Genomic DNA, 19,577 nt, shown 5'->3' on the forward strand with positions numbered 1-19,577 from the left:
ACCCATCACACTCAGTGGTGCAGTTAAGTGTAAACAGATCAATATTATCTCATGCATGTTTATGCAGAAAGTCGGTGCCGACAGCATGGCCATACAAGACTTGTGTGCACTCCACGCGGACCCTCTCGATCTGCATTGCATATTTCGGGCGCGATTGAGCTTGTACACTACCACACGAGCGCACTTTAAGACACTTGTGTAGCAGCCTTTGATCAGCACCAAGCTCAATTTTCAACTGATATACATTTACCACGGGGCTCTCCGTAATAACTTGGAAATGTGTGACACTTACCTGAGAACCGCAGTGTGACCTGCAGCACGGTGTCAGAGTATATTTCTTACACTGTGGTTTCCGCCGATATTGACCCTTTTCACTGAGCAGTTTGTTTTAGAGAAACGAGATAGCGCTCACGGCGGCGCGCCATACATCTCCTCAGAGACCTGCTCATGAATACGAAACCATTACCGCTTCTACCTTGTTTCTATGCGATCAGCTGTCATAAATGCACCTTAGTTTTCGCTTACACACTGTGTTTCAATCATGCTAGATTAAATCATGTGGATTGAAGATGTGTGCAGTAGTTGGCTGCAAAAATAGTGACTGGCACGTTAAGGAATGGAATGAATCTGTGTGGCCAAGTTCACGGACCGCTGCTGCAATTGTCCGAACGTATTACCGGCACTTCGTGATGTACGGCTTTCCTCGAGGATACATAAATTTGCTCATCCGCCAGCCTTGTATCGCTAACCTTCAAAGAAAGGGCTTCATCCCCAGAACGTCGGCAGGAGTGAGTACCACTCGTCAAACAATGACAAAGGGAGTAGCGCCGCTTCCTGTCATAGTAAGTTTCGCATACTTTATCTATACACATCTGTCCCAAATGACAGAAAAGCTTACGCCCACTCTATCACCGACGTATCAAGAATAAGTGAATGGGCGCATACTTGAATATATGCGCACTGTATATGCACAATAAATGACGGACTTCACCGATCGCACACGAATGGTCGAAGCTGAATGTTTCGTGATGGTCCACGAGAGTAAGCGAGTTACTAGCTGTAATATATATTTGCTACAAGGTATTACAATGTACAAAACAGCTACGTGTCAAGCCTTGTACGCAGCAAGAACAAATCTATCGGAACTGAGCACACCCGCGAGCGATTAGGCAGAAAATAATCAGATAGTGGCCACACCGAGGAACTTCACTGAGTCAGAAACTGACAAGCTACTGCTTCAAAATATTTGCCGAATAAAGAACAAAGAGCAAAACAAACTAATCCTGACTGAATTCATGAGCGAAATGTTTGGATAGCTTGGAATACATATTTAGCCCCGCTTTTAGAACAAGCACCATATACGCTGCTTGCGCTGTTTGGACATAGCTTAATCAGGTCCGAAAGCGCTTTTGCATGTTCTCTGAAGCTGTGATCAAAGCTTCGTGTCGTCCACCTAGTCACCGTCTATGATATCTCCGAAAACAGAGGTTTCCTAAGCCACGCTGGCGTCATACACTTCCATTGTAAACAATGAGGCTACGGAGGTAGTTGAGGCAAGCAATGGACGTGTCACCACGTGATCAAACATGGCAGCGCCCACGGGATCACCGTGAAAAGGGTCAATAGAATGGCACATAACGGCATTCTCCCTTCATATGCGCGGCCCCACGCGTGATAGCAGTTGCAGAAACTGCTCTCTGCTTACACGAAGCAGGCTCCGGTATTCGTCTAGGTCAGCCTTCAGGAGCTCTTCGTAGAGCATGTTTTTGACCCCCAATTCTTTCCTTCCCATCCAGTCTTTCCGTCAACAATGCCGTTTTCGTGGAAACAAATCAAAGTCCTCATCAATCTCTGACAGAACAACAGCCATCGCGGCCAAACGTCGCCTTTTGCTGGCCTCCATTTTGTAGGAAGAAACGCTCAAACCAGTCTGCTGCTAGCCAGCGCAGAGGCTGCGGTCGAGAGTAATCCGGCTCGGTGACGCTGTCGTCTGCTAGGACCTCGTCTGCCGTGTGGATGCACTTGCAGCCGGACGGTCCATGGCATAGTAGTCCGCGTCCGCTAAAAATCCGGAATCGGTCCTTCGTCTGGATGCACCATAAACAAACGGGGCACCAACAGTGCTGTGAGCACAGAACTTCGCACAACTTTTTTCGGTACAGGTAAACCTCCATATAACGAACTTGTATAACGAAATTCTTGATAGGACGAAGTACTTAACTTTCTATAGAAAGTTAAGGGTGTGATAAACAATCGCCTTCCATTAATCACAACTCCATGCAATTATTAGATTCAGCAGTGGCATGTAGCAAGCGGTCGTGATGCTATCACATAAGGCACATATGAAACCAACTTTTTAAAACGTCTCCTGGTGATATGATCGACGTACGTTAATATTGGCACGGCGAGTGGCCGATGGTAGCTTACGTGTCATTGTTTCTACATCAGTCTGATGAGACCAGATCAGCGCTCGTGTCAGGCTAAACATGCCAAAGCATCGTCGGTGCAGTCTCGGTTGTGCAACTGCAGAAAGCCAGTGCAGCGTCCTGACATACACATTATTATTGTTTAGAGTTTGAACCAAAAGCAGCGACAAAAGCAGCGACATGATTGCAAGTACAGTATTCATGTTTGTATCATAAGCAGCATGACAAAAAGGGACATTTGGTGTGTCTAGTGTCAGCAGCTACTTGGGTACGTGGTAAACACGTTTTTTCGTTAACTTCTTATCTTGATGTGATACATAGTTGCTGCTAAAGAGATGCATGCAAAGCCAGACATGAACAAAAACAATCACAATGACACGGGTGTTTTCGTGGGATTCCTTTTAGTGCCACAGCAAGTACCAAATAGGCCAACATGGTGTTCTGTATGTTCATCTATCCATCAGGTGTCAATGCAACTCAAGCAAAATCAGATCTGCAAGAACCCAGCAACAAGCAAAACAAAAGTGGCAGGGCTTCCAGTATCAAACAGCATAAAAAAATGTGACTAGCATGACTTTTCGAGACTCTAATAACGACGCATGGATAGTTGCACATCTGCAAAAAAAATCCAGGAAGCTTGCAGAGCGTGTGCTGACCTAAAACAGAAGATAAATACTAAATGACACCTGCGCCTGTCACTACGACCATGCAAAAACATGGTAGCATATGGTAGTGCAGCCAGCACACTTTCATCTGCGCTATTCATCAAGCTGCCAATAAGTTAAGCGTGACTTTCCAAGAAGGTCCATTGGTATTTACTTCAAGCGTGAGCAGCTCGATGTCACCAAATTGCATGGCAAGTAATTATTTCATTGTAACTTTATATAATCATGTCACGATTTGGTGCCATCAAGCACCTTCAGAAGACAAGATTATGAGTGTACTACTGGTTGCTGGCATAACCAAGAAACAGCATGTCAAGCTGCGGCGTGCCCAACTGTAAGTCCTATGTCAAGAAGCAAGTCCCAGGCGTTTCTTGCTCAAGAAAGATATTTGAGCGAATTGACTGGAGGACATTGGAAGAAATGGATTGACCCTGATCGCTTTTTCTACGTGCTCTGCGGTAAGTCGCTCTCTACATCTTTTGCCTTGGGATTTTAAAAAGAGATTGCAAGATGTTGATTGAGGAGAGTGTGATCCCAAGTATCCCTGAGCACTGAAATCACTTTCCTTCGCAAGCTGAGAAACCAGAGTATCCGAAGAAAACAGGAAAGTCATGACAATAGCACTAGACAATATTACTTGTGCCTTCTGATGACCCAACAGATGCTGGTGAACTTCCACCGCTGGATGTACAAAAATTCAATGAGTACTCCATCGTGCTTTACGGTGAACATGCTCCACTGCTGAGGAGTACAGTGCATCAAGCAGTGATGAGAGTGATGTGTTTGTGTGACCAACACAGCATTTCGGCCTCCTGCGTGCAAGACCTCAACACTGCAATCGCTGTTGAGGCACATAAATGCACAGACAAGTCTGTATATATGCGGGCAGTGGTGGTTTCAGTTTTTCAGCATGGAAATGGCACCGAAACGAACGGATGCTAGAAGTGCAAATAAGTTGTAGACTGAGGAGCACCATGGGCTCTTACAAGGAGGAGCTAAATAAGTGAAAGGAGTGTCGTCATGTGCCGTGTTACGTAGCAGCTGTAGTGGCTGCACACTGTAACAACATTGCCCCCTGCTTCCTCTTCAACTGTCATAAATTTCTAGAGAGCAGAACTACCCTGGCCTGAAAATATTGTGCCATATGACGTGGTGTTAAGAAATCTCTCCACCTGCATGTACGACTACATCAGGTCTGAAAGCCTCCTTTTGAAGCTTGAGTACACTCCGGCTGGCACTACTTCTGGAGGCGTAGACTTCACCCACTTAATCGAAAGAGGCTTGAAATGGAGGCCTTGGTTGTGCCTCGAACTGAGGTCTGCTGACTTTAAGACACGGTGCACATCTAGTCAAGCCAGTAGCAAAACACACCTGTTGGAAAAGCAAGCCTGGGGACTGGGCACAAGATGCCAAGACCTTGTGAACCACTCTTGAGTGGTGCGTTTGTACAAGGATTCCCATTGGTTACCTGTTTACATGAAACTGCAGTGACCGGCAATTGCACAACATTATTGCACATGTCCTGAGGTAGGCTGAGGAAGTGTTTTAGAAGAGTAGAATTTCGAGCCAGTTGGTGATGCATATTTGACTACGTATGGTGAAGTGCAACAGACATAAAGGAAGTCGAGACAGACGAGACGAGTGCGAGATTTGAAGTTCTACTTTGTGATGGACAATCACAAAAGGAACATTGCTGCCTTGAAGCTTCTGTACTGTTGAAGCCTGCTACATTGCATTGACCACCCAGCAGACTTGCGTAGAAAGCTCTTTCTGGCATTTGACCAATGTCACGTAATCGAGAATGTTCAGCCACAGCTCTTGGCGATTTAACTTGGAAAGAACGAACAGGATAGGAATCTTCCTCGCACATCAAAAATTTGTACAAGGTGCAGGAAAACAGCATTGTGAATAGATCCAGTTAGGTTCCTTACACGAACACATACGTCCCCAACAAAGATGAAAAAGATATATGCTGAACAAACACTGTAAGGTCTGTCTGCGGCTGGGAGGTATATAAAAATGCAAGCACGAAACCAGTGATGCAAGCTTCACTAGCACAGTCCTGACACTTTCCCCCATGAAAACCATGAAGCAACTGTTTCTTGCTCATGGCCACCTCATGGCCACAGCAACTGTTTGCAGCACATACACCAAAATCATCCTGGCTGTTAAGGCAACCAGTATCTTGATGAATGTCTGATCTGGTTGGTCAGGGACTTCTTTTTTTTTGGCAGAGTAAAGAGAGTACCCGGTTGCACTTGTCAGCAAGCAGACATATGAACCAATAACACTCACAAGTGTGTCTATTGCAGAGAAGTTGTTCTCGGATCTGTTGAGAAAAATGCCATTGGACCTCATTGGATCGTTCTTCATGTTTGCAAGAAATGTTCTCGAAGCAATGACTACATGAGTGCATGGACAGTCGTTGCAGGGTTTGAAAACTGGAACTATGTCTGCCAACAGCAGCATGATGAGCACAAAAGAGAGTAGCTCCAGGGCCAATCAGCTAAAAGCAGCAACTTACACAAGCATCTGAAAATACAGCATTTCCCACAAAGAAACAGGCAAGTGCTTAGGCAGTCTGCTGAACCCAGAGCACTTCCACCCACATTTCACGTCGCCACTTTGGCTATTGTGGGGGGCCACCTCGTGCGTGATGTAGTAAAAGAAAGCTGGCTGTGGCCTGTGCCTGTCACTAATGGTTAAGCCACGATCTGCAGCTGTCATCGACAGCCTGGTCAACTACGAGGACACAGGTGGCTTTCTGTACCCATCTGCTCGTTTTCTCAATATCCTTCTTGGACTGAAAAACTCCATTAAAGTGTTCCACCCCCTCCTTCCACCAGTCCTGAATGCAGGATCTTCTAGGAAGCATAATACCCTTCTCCCCTCCAGATAATTGTCTCGACTAGTTCTATTAGGAGCAATAAGGGGATGTGGGCCATGCATAAGGTGCTGTTCAACCAAAGAACAAGGTCTGTCTGGTTGAATTGTACCAAGGTGTCTCCTCGCTACGTGACTTGACACGGCCCCAAGCCAGGGCCTTCTGCGAAGTTTCAACCCAGTGAACTTCTTTTTCAGCTCAGCACTTCAGCAGCCCCTCCCCCCCCCCCCCGCCCTCAAGGCATTGAAGACGGAGTGGAAGCACCGCAAAGGGCGTGTTCGATTGCTAATAACTACACTTCTGCTGAACGCATTTAAATACTTATTGCGGCAAAGTATTTCTGAAAGTGCCTATTTTAACTTCAAGTGCCTCTCTCAACTACGATAAAAAGTGGTTCAGGGCCCCTTTGAAGACTCAGTCGGCGACCGTGGCAGCCACTGAAACAGAAGTGCGCTTTTACACGTCAGTTGCGAGTGACATGAGATGCAAACATCCTTTGCACATCATTATGCTGCCTGCCTTGACCGAAGCTCCTCTTCGCGCAGCTTCTCTTGTAACGAAATGATGAATCGGGATCCAGTGACATGTCTAGGATTGTGGGGGGAGGGGGATTTTTGCACAAAAATCCATGCAATCTAAGGTACCTTATGGAAACATGTTAGGCACACACAAAAAAATAGAACTGCTGTTTATGACTAATCAGTTATAATATCGTCTATACAAAAAAAAACAGTTTTCGTGCAGTAAACAGCTATAAATAGAACACGAATGGGGAAGAAAAAGTGCGCATTCAAAAGTTTCTTCCTCTAGCTATAAAACAAAAAAAAATTGTGTAACAATTACGATTGCATGCATCTGAAATTGTTACCGTGCCATTGACACAGTGGCATGCATGTTAACGCTTGTGCCTGCACATTTACTGTCTGCATCATTACGTTCTGACAAGTTTCAAACATGCCCTTTATGTTCGGTGTACTGGTGCGCCGTGATGAATTTGACGAATGTGGCTTGCAAAAATTATAAAAATCATTATTCAACATTGCCTTGAAGTATTAAGAATTCTTAATTGTTAAAATTGCTAAAAATTCTAGTTTTCAGGAAGCGAAACTATATAAACTTTCGAACTCTTAACTCGGCAATGAAAAATGAATCAATTCTGTATGTTCCATCTATTAGTACATCTAAAGCGGACAAAATGTATAATACACCACTCTGCAATATACCATTATTGTGCGAGTATAACTTTTGCAAAACTCTTGCAAACACTGTAACAAATTAATGTAAGCTGTAAATTTATATACCGAATTTGTACGCTTTCGATGCTCTAACGGACGCAGTTTACAGAATGACGATATCTGGTTTTGATGCAAGGGAAAAATTTATTAACTTCTGGCTTCCACTTTTTTTCAATGTATAATTAAAGGAATTCTGGTAAATAATTCCGCTTTCACCTTCATTGTGAACAAGGCTCCCGTGCGGGAGCCGAAACGTCTTATTATATTTGTCAACTTTCGTGGTCGGTGTCCGTTTTAATTGTTGTCATAAATAAATTAAAGCTCAAAATCGAAATTCCGCTTACAAACCAGTAGAATTTAACTGGCATCGTTAGCATCGACATGGCCGTATCGCAGAATACGTAGTCTATCTTTGAATTTCGGAAGTAGCCCCTCTCCAAACGGGCAGGGCCTCTCAAAAATTGGCCTATAGGCTCATTGGAGTGTCCCTCATCTTTAGTAAAAGGCGAAAGATTAATGCGTGGATTTGAGGAGAGACCTGAGCAGTTGAAAAATTTGACGGCCGACCCACGTCACCCTGGCTAACCCGACATAGCAGTCAGGTTGCGGAGTGTGCCGTTCGCGAAAGTTCACCTTAATACAGTAGTCTGTACCCATTTCACGCTTCCTGTGAGGCATACCGTAAAATTCCGAGCAAGCGCCCCACCCGTGCAAGAGCCCCCTCCTAACTTCACTGCTAATTTCAAACTTCCGCGCCATTCCGGGAGAGCCCCCCCCCCCCCTCCCCCTCCCGCTCCGCACCAACACTGGCTTGCCACATCCAGTCCACGAAAAGAATGGCAAATTCGGGAAATCGCACCGGTGCGCATCGGGGCGCCCCGATGAGCCATTTCATCCAATCATGGTCGTACCCGGGTGGGCACACGAGTGCATCGGGGCGAACTGCGGCTGGCGGTCTGTAGTTCACGGACCGCCGGCCGACGGCGATATCTGCCTCTCGCACGGCACAGAGGAGTTCCCTGCGGCACAGCGACGTGACCACTCGGCGACAGAGGAGTGGTCGCGGCTACGCTCTGGCATCGCTGTTAGCTTCACCGCTGCTATCACTTGCCACCGATATCGTCGCTAGGCCTTTTTCAGTTCACTTCGAATCTGTAGCGGACGGCGCTTCAGCACAAGCCGCCGACGCTCCCAAGCAGCAATGTTTTGTTACCGTCGTTGCCGCTTTACCCTCTCCTCGCAATAATTTCACACGATGAAGAAAACATGCTGATATTTGCGGCGCCACCAGTTGCGATGCAAGCATGGCCGAGCCGCGGTTCGCTGTCCGCTGTCAGTAGCCATGCACTGCAGCTCAGCTTCACTTGTATCGGAACGCTCATTAATGCTAAACGTTTCACCGTGGACATGGTTTTTAATAAAGTGAACATTACGCGTCACTTTACTCTAGCGGACATAATTTTGCCTGGAATAGAAGCTGCATAACCAATGTTCGTGTCGCCGGTCGCGGCGACGCGCCGGTGCAGCGTCGATGCGCTCTTTCTGTAGTTCTTTCGGTGGCTTCGAGAGTGATAAACACCACTAACACATCTTTGGCTTAATAAAGTTCATGTTCAATAAAACTTTAATGCTATTCCCACTGCGCTTTTTTTTGCGGGAAAATTTTGTCGTGGCCATCTTGAATAGGTGACGCGTAAACTAGCGAGGGATTGTGGGATGGGCCGTCTGCTAGCTGCTTCCGGTTCGAGTCAGCGCAGCCGCCGCCACGGTTTCGCCGTTGAATTTCAGTGATGCGCTTGCAGTCCGTTCTTCTTTCTGGGGTTTTACGTGCCAAAACCAGTTCTGAGGAGGGCTCCGGATTAATTTTGATCACCTGGGGTTCTTTAACATGCACTACGACGCAAGCACACAGGCGTTTTCGAATTTCGCCTCCATCGAAATGAGGTCCCCGTGGCCGGGATTCGATCCCGCGAGCTCGTACTCAGCAGTGCAAACGCCTTAGCTGACTGAGTCACTTGCGCTTGCAGTCCGGCTTTCTCCCACTCGAAGATTACCCGGTTGCAGGTGCCTAGCAAAATCATCGTCGGCTGTTCAGCCGTTGGCTGCTCAAATTCAAGCGTTAAAGGTGAACACATTTAACTACAGCCTTGCAGCAACCCTTGCTGAGTCAGCTGTGCACAAGCATCAGAGGAATGGGTGCAGTGGCGCAACTACGGGGGGGGTGGGGGGTGGGGGGGGGGGGATTTGGGCATTGTAGCCCCCCCCCCCCTGAGGCCGAGTTAACCCCCCCATTTTGTTTGACCCCTTTTCTTTCCTTGTGCCTTTGAGTACTGCAACTAAGATGTAAGACGCGCAGTCCTCTGCACGCTCGCAAACTGGCGCAAAAAGCATATTTCTTGACAATTTCCCGTGAAGAAATTGAAATTAGTGCTGTTTAGATGGTATCGGCAAACTATCAACCCTCCCCCTGGCAGAGATCCTGGGTGCGCTACTGAATGGGTGCCACTTTCAAAACTGTAACAAGGCAGAGACCATCCGTGAACAAAAAGAAAATGAACGTACAGTGTCACTTATCAGGCGATGATTAGCTTTGTAAGGGCCGACACGGAATGATTCTCCAAGTTATTTCTTTCTCTAACATTGACTCAGGCAACCAGAACTATTTCTGTACTCGCATGCACATATGGAGGTATTATGAAACGAGGTTCTACGGCGCGAATTTAAGAGGGATAAAGCGAGATACATACCTAATACTCGTAACCAACTAACCCTCCTCAGCTTCTTCAGCACAGATAGAGACAATGCGCAGCCGTAATATGACGGCGATATGGCCATTGTTGACAAAAAAGCGAGAACGTCTAACTACGTACCACTTCAAATGAACCTAGAGTTTCGACCGAGAAATGCCGTTGACAGCGCGCAAAGTTATCATTTTCAGTGCTAGCTGCGCCGTTATACCGACGATATCGGGTTTTAGCTACGATCACAGAACAGGATGCACCGCTGTAGCCATCGCCTCAGCACCCGATTTTCTAAGTAATGCTTCTATACGCTTGATAAATTATTGGACAACAATAACTTTTTCACCTATCCGACTGTACTGTATGAAATCTCAAAAGAAGTTTCACAAAGCTTAAAAAGTGCTCGTCGTGTCATTGAGTTAATCAGCGGCGCTCGGGCTATCGTCTTCAAATAACTTTAGTTGTAGCATAAGGGACCCCTACTAACTTTTGTTAGTCTTATTTATACGAAAGCCCCACACAAAACGAGGTTAACAAGCGCACTAAATGACTGCATGCGTAACTGTGCGCTGCACGTTTAGGAACTTTGAAAAAAGACTTAGATGTTGCTGATAACTCCCTGTTCAACTCGTTTCTCCTGAAAGCCCAGTACTTGCGGTAGGCTCATTTTCCAGAATGTAGAGTGCCGCAACATCAACATGTCGAAACCGAAAGGAGGCAGCTGAACCAAAAGAACCTTTACGGCCCGTTTTGGGACGTTTGTCCAAGGCCGGGAAGTTTTGTTACATCTTTGCGATATAGTTTTACTGACAAGGCCAATTCGCACCTACTGCTAAGAAAATTCTTGAGTTATTTGACTGGTTCGTACAGTAATGAAGCGTTAGTTTTAAAACGTAGGCAGACCCCACGAAGCGCTTTTCTGGTCACCATTACTGAGACACGTTGGCCGGTAGCATCTGCCGCCTTCAGCCATTCCTTCCAAGCTCCTCAACAATATTGTGCGGCGACAGTAGAAAGTTGCATGCAAGAAGAAATATATTAATATAATGAGGATGAACTACTATGTATGTAACTGATTAGCTTTGCGTGTAGTCATTTACTCCGCTTGCCCTATTACAAAGGGTTCGCTGGCCTGCAGCCTTAGAATACGATCGCGGAATGCGACACATATTTTGTCCACTCAGCTTACCTGATCATCACGGTGCGAGGGATAGCTAAACGGCACTCAATTATCTCATTCTCATAAGCGCTAGATCTTAGTGTTCCTCTATGCCGAATCCGGAAGTTTCGAAACAACAACAACAAATAGGGCAGACCTTTGTACCACTCACATTGTTAAGTGTCATAGATTGTGAGCGTGACGTCTCGGCGGCTGCGCAAGTGTGTGCAATAGGCGACCTTGCAAATGAAATGATGTTTCTTTACCTTGTATCGATATAACTTGTGATAAAGGGTTTATTGACGGTGTCCTTCAAGGACACCGTCAATAAAGCTAACACCGTCAGCTTTTTTTCCCTCGTTCCAACCACTTATGTGAAACTCCATGTATGTGGTAAATAAATGAACTTGAACTTGACGCTACGAGTTCAAGGAACGGCGAGGCAGCATAGGGCACCGTCTGAAAAGGCACCAGCAACCAGCAGCGCGAGCAGCGCGAGCAGAGCGAGCCTAGTGTTGTTGTTGCTGTTGTTGCCTCAAAACATGGCTCGTAACCACAGGGCGGATTGGCCACATTAGATAGTTCGAAATGTGCGTCTAACAAGATACCGAATGGGGGTAAAGACAAACATTTAACACAAAGCAATGGTCAACTCAATGCCAACAGAAATATTGAGAGGGCATATTAATAAATTTAGCAAAAAAATAAAGTGAAGTGTCCCACGGTCGGTACCCTAGCAGTGAAGCCTTCCTGACGCTTCAATAAACAAGTGGATATCAGAGATCATTGACCCATGGCTTGTGCCTAATTGACACGCACCTAAGGAGAAAATGTACGGTGTAGTAAGCGCTAGACCAAGCTTACTTGTAGGAAATACGAGGAACGTTCTGCGGAGGGAGGAGAAGCGGCGACAAGAAAGAACGAAACAAATGGTCCATAGTTTCTGGTTCGTTACAAAACGAACACAGGTTAGTTATGGACAAACCAGATCTATGAAGGTAAAAATTTAGGCGGGGAACTCTACAACGGAAGTGTTGGCGATGCTGCTGGAGCGAGGCGCGTCTTCTTCTTCACAATTGTCCCCGCAGAAAAAGAGCCATCCTGGCGGCCTAAGGGGTTGAAGGCAGAGGGCTATGGTAGGACTTTAGACGCGCAACGTTGACGAGGTCACGTCCACGCCGGCGCATGTCGTCAGATGGAGCAACAGGCAAAATTACACAATTCACCGAGGACGTGCGCTCCAAGACACGTAAGGCCCTTCGTACTTTGAGATGATTTTCGAGGAGAGCCCAGGGGTTTGGAAAGGAACAGCCAGCCATAAAAGAGACCCAGGGGATAGGGGGGATCTGGAAGTGAGTCGGCACAGCCTTCCTTCTGGCGCTGTTGTTCTTGTGATGTAAAGGTGCGCGCGAGCTGGCGGCACTCTTCGGCTTGTCGGGCAGCTCCGTAAACAGATGGGCACTCGGAAGCGTCAGGACTGAATGGAAGGAGAGTGTCGTTGGTATGCGAAGGCTCGCGTCTATACAGGAGGAAGAAAGATGAAAATTCTGTAGTAGCTTGTATCGCAATGTTGTACGCGAATGTCACAAAAGTAAGAACGCGGTCCCAGTTACCATGATCAGATGCAACGTACATCGCGAGCATATTACCGAGAGTGTGGTTAAGCCGTTCTGTCAGCCCGTTAGTCTGAGGGTGATAGGCCGTGCTCGTGCGACGAATAATGTGGCACTACAAAAGCAGAGCTTCGACGACTTCGGAAAGGAAAGCGCTCCCTCTATCACTAAAGAGTTGATGAGGTGCGCCATATCGAAGGACGAAGCGATGAAAGACCAAAGAGGCTACATCTCGCGCAGTAGCATGGGCCAACGCAGCAGTTTCAGCGTACCGTGTCAAATGGTCCACAGCGACTAGATCCATCGATTGCCATCCGGTGTCGTTGGAAGCGGGCCGTAAAGGCCAACGCCGACGCGATCGAAGGGTTTGGCAGGGCACGGAAGCGGCTGCAAGGCGCCAGACGCTCGTAAAGGTGGTGATTTGCTACGTTGACAGTGAGGGTACCACTGAACAATCTTTAGTTCAAAAGTGCACATTCCGCGCCAGTATAGCGTTGCCGAATACGTTCGCATGTCTTAAATACACAGGCGTCGCCTCAATTCCGTGACGCTACTTTGCATCTGTGCTACTTTGCATACTGTGAGAAAAAAATTCCGAAAGTTGTGTCTGTAGCGCGGAATCGAACCAGGGACCCCTCGCTTCCGAACGCGCGGCGCTAACCAGTACGCCACGAAGCACACTTGGACCCACGCACCACGATGGCAATAAATACCCAACATTAACGAAAGACTGCGCGTTTCTAACGCGTTTGTGCTAGCGCGTTACGGCCCGTGTAAGAAGCTGGTGTAAGACGCTGTGGCGTCTCCGCCTTACCCCCGTATTCACAAACGCTCCTCGACTTGAACTTGACTTGCCACCGCCTTGGGCAGCGCGTTCGAAACGCGTTGAAGGCGGTGGCAAGTCAAGTTCAAGTCGAGGAGCATTTATGAATACGGGGGTTATACTCTCTCAGCAGTCATGTGATGGCGTCGGCAAACGCGGTGCACGTTCCGGCATGTGTAAACGGCTGCGTAAGACGCCGTGGCCTCTCCCCCTGACTAGAGAGTACTGCACGTTTCTAACGCGTTTGTGCTAGCGTCCCCTTAAGCCGGAGATGGTGCAATTATAATGAAGGGCGCTGTTATAAAATACGAATGACGTCATATATGGCGGGTGTCATTGGTGGAAGTCAATCGTTCGATTTAGTGCGGCGAGACTGGGCGAATTACACGGAAGATTCACGGTTTACCGATGATTCCCTCCGGAGCTTCGCCCACTCATCATCATTCACCCCGTGGATATGCGGTGTTTTGTTATGGTTATCTAGACCTCGCACAGTGCACTCGCATTCAATAGATGAAATGAAGTTTTTATCCATCCATCCATCCATTCTCAGGTTAGAACTTCCTTTTTCGAATAGAGCTGCATTATTATTTGGAAAATCAATGCCCGTATGCAAAACGCTTTGAGTACTTCCATATTGGCTGGTGTTTGTCCATCTGCCACTAATCATAGCGACTGGCATGATAACGTGACAAACGTCATGTCGGTGGCCAATTTTACCGTGTGTACTTGCGCAAGCAATACTTTGCGAATGTGGGCCCAGTGTTTGGTATACGCAGCACATATTTTACAGGCCCAAGACAATATAATTGTAAAGAGGTACCAACATTCTACTACCGATGGATAGGCGCTGTCCTTCAAAATTCTTTCATTACGGCGTCGACATTCATACATCTGTGAGGATGAATATTGTCAGCATAGCACGAAATGTAGTTCCAAATCAAGGGTTTGCTGCCTACGCCCACTACCGAAGGTCGTTCATATTAAAGGCATATAAGCTTTAAGTTGAAATGTATATAAAGAAATGGAGACCCCGCGCGATGTGGGAATATTCTAAGAGAAGCTTTATTTGGTGTTTTCAAAGAACGCTGTCCCTGTTTATTGACGATTTCCTAGATTTGAACTTATTTTCTAACGTAAATGCCCAGCTCAAAGGTGGGGCGCTTGAACATGTTGATCCCACGCTTCACGACGAAGGAATTGCTATAATAGCGTGACGAAGGCAGTTCAACGACACCGGAACGATGAATGTGGAATGACAATGATGGCGTGATTACGACTATATGACAAGGATTCCTTGATGGCGGCGGCATGATGAAACCGGAACAACTACGACAGAATGACGATGATTGATCGACCACGACATCATGACGACGGTAGAACGACAAATGACGACGATAGAACGACGACCACGGCATGACGACAAATGGTATTACGATTATAGAATGATGCCGATGGTATAGCGATGATGGTGTGATGACGATGGCATGACAACTACGCGATGGCCGCAACTGTATGGCAACAATGGTTTGACGACAAGGCATGGCCACAATCGGATGACGTAGATGGTATGATGGTGGCAATGTCATTACGACGATAATATATATTTTACGAGGACTACTTATTCTGCTGTAGCGGGTTGGTACTGGTCAAGCTACACAGCACAAAAAACATACGCTTCCGCCTAGCTCGATCTTTGAACCATGCCGACATTGTTGTCATGTTCATCACTCAACCATGACATAACCCCCAGCGGATGAAGCACCGTCTCGGTGCCTGCTATGGTTGAGACGGTGTATTGGAATTGGTTTGAGGCGGGGAACATGCACGATGTTCCTTGGCAGTGTGATAGTCGATGACTTGGATGTCAGGGGATATATTTTGTAGGTGACAGATGTTATTTGGTGCAGGACTCGATATGGCCCACGTGACAGGCGCTTCTCGCAATCGCTAATACGACGAAATGTGAGCCAGAGCAAGACGAGAGAGCCCAGAGGTAAGTAGGCATCCGACGACCATAAAGGGACCATTGAGTGACCTGCGATGAACAGAGCCGATCGCTGGATACGCTGCGTGCGATGACCCCACGTCATGAGCACATGAAGTGGTTGACGCTGGATAAGACGGAAGCATGGTGTTGAAGGGCAAGAGAGGGTCAAGACCAAACAGAAGATAAAAGGGCGAGTAGCCGACGATTTCATCACTTCTTCTTTGTTCATTACACGCTTTTACGTGCCAATGCCAGTTCTGATTATGAGGCACGCTGTACTGGAGGGCTCTCGATTAATTTTCACTACCTGGGGTTCTTTAACGTGCACTACAACGTAAACACACGGGCGTTTTTTTTTTCATTTCGTCGCCATCGAAATGCGGCCGCCACGGCCGGGCCGACGGTTTCATCACTTCGCCCACAATTTACCGACGGTTTCATCACATGATAAATTGTGGGCCAAGGTGACCAACCGCAGAGTAGTGTATCAGTCGCTGTGATCGTCGGAGATATACATGGATAGCACGTCGGTCAAAATACGGTTGACACATCCCGTAAGACTGTTAGTCTGTGTATGATAGGAAGTGGCAAACTTGATAAGAGTAGCAAACGAGCCACGAAGGTCGTCAACCACGCGAGATAAAAAACAGCGATTACGGTCTGCGAGTAGCTGACCAGGCGCGCCATGCTGAAGGATGATGTCGTAGAGCAACAAGTCAGAGACATCAGTCGCGCAGGTGGTCGGCAGTGCTCGAGTAATCACATATCACGACGTATAATCCGTAGCGAGCGCAACCCATTTGTTTCCCGTGGTCGATGTGGGGAAGCTCTAAAGCAAGTCCAACCTCACGCGATAAAACGCTCGGTAAGCACTTCAAGTGGCAGTATGCAACCAGCAAGGCGTGTCGTAGGTTTCTTCCGACGCTGGCAGAGGTCGAAAGTGCTAACATATCGGCGAATATGACGATAAAGGTCTAGCTAAAAAATAAAACGTCGTCGTACGCATTCATAGGTTCGGGAGGCTCCTATAGATGTGCGGAGGTTGGAGCATCATTCGTGAAGTTGTGCGAGGACATCCCTGCGCAGATGATGTGAGACGACGAGGAGAAGTTGCGCCGCTACAAAACTTTGTCCAGAAACGAGGACACACTGAGTGATACCAGGCTGCGTCACAAGTGCACTGGATATTTGCCGCTTAGCCCGCGGCGCCGTGAATGCACTGCGTATGCGCCGCTCTTCACTGAACCTCTCACCGACTTGGGTAACAGAGTGTGTCACGGGGTGTACGGCAAGCGAGGTAGGAATTCTGGGCGTTCGCCGGCACCGGCGCGCCGCGCTTCTGGCCTCAGAGGCCTCGCGAGGATTCGTTGGCAGTGCCACTAGCGGGCGCCGCGAGTCCAGAACGAAGCGCGAGAGAGGAGCCCGGTTGCGCAGCCCGGTTTCCGCATGATTAGTTTCTAAGCGTTCGCACGCACAAGCGCGCCGTGCATTTCGCAATCCACGTCCAGGCTTCGCGGCGGCAGTTGTAGATGGCGCTGATGGCAACCGTGGAAAAAGCGTCTTCGGTGGTGCTAAGTTCCTTGAGATAACTGAGCTCAGCGGCAGGTGCATCGCGACGTCAGCAACGAGTGTGGTGTCAACGGGCTCGACACGGCCAAGACATTCCCCATGGAGCAGCATGACAAGAGAGGCCAGCGCGTTAACGACGACAAATGTACTTTAATCTGCTTGAGTTCTAGAGGTGCTTATTCTAGCACAAGAGTAGGCAATACTGTAGGCCTTGCAGTTTAAGACGAAGGTGTGGGAGAACAATATGTAGAGCACAAATACATTTCTTTGGGAACGTTGGGATAACTATTGCGGTGCTGGTGCTATATATAGACAAAGAACATTTTGTGACACTGTATATATTACTTCTTTAAATGATTATCAGTTTGGTATGTGTGCAATCTTACAGTGGCATGAAATGAAGGACTTGACAACAGCTCATTTGGTTGGGAATTACCATGGCAAAAAAAAATACTCCGACCACAGTCACCGTGAACATTTTACTGTAGTCGGTGCGTTTCTTGTGATTTTCTAGTGCCATGTTAAATAAGAATTCAACCTTTCAGGGTCGTAAACATGGTAAGTAGAGCTAACTGTAGCACCTTCTAAGCTCAAACAAGCCTGAACATTGAATGTCTACACCGCCGCTACAGCAGTGCTTCCCAAGGTGGATACTAGCCGTAAATAGAGGGAGCATTAGCTGAACTGATGTGTTGAGTTCTAGAGCTAGAGTACAGATTGCAAAAGACGGCTACTAGCCGTGGCCTTGGCTAGATCCAGCTGAACAGTAGACGCCTACTAGCTACGAGCTGCGTGTTTCCTGGGTAGCCAGTGACCTGCAAAATGTTCGCATGACATCTATTCCACAGTGTGAAATCTGCGCAATCACTTTTCTTTTTCTTTTGCAAGCTGCGCGGTAGCCTTATATACAGGAAATCACTTAGAAACATGTTCTCGAATCACAGCTGTGTTTACAAAATATTGCATTAGTATTTCCTGTACGAACATGTATCAAGAGAGCAATGCGCGGGACCACGCATACAGAAACAATTAAGGACAGTCCGAGCCTCAGTAAGTATATATCTTGTGGCTCAGTAGGACCCTTCGCAACCGGCAGAAAACATTCATTTGGGACTGCCATACGTAGCGCTAACCTAAAGCAATCAGAATATTTAGAAACTTCAATTTTAATGCGGTCGCATAAGTGTGTTAACCACAAATAATTCGGAATAAAATTAGCTTGCGCTAGACACCTACTGCCTAGAAGGTGCTTAGTACACTTTCTAGGATGTAGGTGTCTGGCGTAAGCTAATTTTATTTCGAATTAATTGTCATAGCCATCTAATAATATCGCAATGGAGCAGTGGGAGGCACAGCTCGCCCGTTCCGACTTGGCAGGACAAAAGTCCTTAATTAGCCAGGTCAGGCAGGCGGCAGAGGCCAGTGGGGCCCTGGACTGAGGTGCTCCTACCACCGCGCCTTAAAATATTTACCAGCCAAATAAAGTTTCTATATAAATACATCCTAGAACGCCTAACCTAGGTGTGTTTAACTAATATTTGAGGAAATCTTGAAATGAGAAAATTACGACGCACAACGTACTCCACAAAAGATCTCAGGTGTGCATAGGCGGCGGAATAACACGGCGGACAAGATAGGAAAGTGCATGACAACGACGGGCTTAAATTATTTGCTGACACATAGATCAAAGTAGTAATGTATCCCTGTACTCCAACTATAAATGCATGCAATGATAAATGCATGTAAAAAACGTGAAACAAATGGTCAGAAAACCGGGCCTTCTTGCCTCTAAATTTCTCTTAAGTAATCTTCGCAACTCTGCCCTGCATTGTCTTTCGTTTTAGTAGTGGTCAACTTGCGATTTGTTTGCAACCAATGCTGCTCGCAAGATTTCTTCTGCAACCGACCGTATTGCTCAATGAAGAAAGACTCCAACCGTACGCTTTCGTTATAGGCAGGAGGAACCGCCGCTAACACGCATCATATTGCACCATATTGCATAATATTGCACTAACACCACAAACACTTCATAATGGAATATTGCCGTGCAGTAACGAGAAACATTTGGTGCCATGATGAAACAATATTTGCTTGAAAGTTCTGGAAACGCTGAAACAAATATGAGGGGCGCTGCTGGGTCTATCTACCTTATTTTCTTATAGCAAAGCTTTCTTTGCCTGCCACCCTGTGATCTCACTTGGGTAGGTCGGTCGCTGATCGGGTTCTCGCCGACTAGCCTCCTCCATACACAAAAAAAAAATCTGCGCAGCTTCACTGACTTAACGTCGCGTAGACTGATGAAACAGCGTTGCTGGTGGCTTCCACTTGGCTTTTACTTCCCGATGAGTCTCTTTGTACCGTTGCCTCGACGCCGCCTCCCTAACTCGAAACTCCCCTCACTTCGCCTCCCTCACTTGGCCGTCGCTTAGCCTCGGCATCCCTTGCTCGGAACTCTGGGTCGGCACGTCGTCG

The 19,577-nt window shown here is 47.1% G+C and overlaps 1 non-coding gene across 1 annotated transcript; it reads right to left on the reverse strand.

Moving 5' to 3' along the window:
• Positions 1-7,637: 7,637 nt before the first annotated feature.
• LOC119446986 (U5 spliceosomal RNA) lies at positions 7,638-7,756 on the reverse strand. The gene has a single exon (XR_005190886.1). It is a non-coding gene; the product is annotated as a U5 spliceosomal RNA (small nuclear RNA).
• Positions 7,757-19,577: the final 11,821 nt, after the last annotated feature.

Source organism: Dermacentor silvarum, chromosome 3, assembly GCF_013339745.2.
Source record: "Dermacentor silvarum isolate Dsil-2018 chromosome 3, BIME_Dsil_1.4, whole genome shotgun sequence".
In the NCBI taxonomy this organism is placed as follows: Eukaryota; Metazoa; Arthropoda; class Arachnida; order Ixodida; family Ixodidae; genus Dermacentor; species Dermacentor silvarum.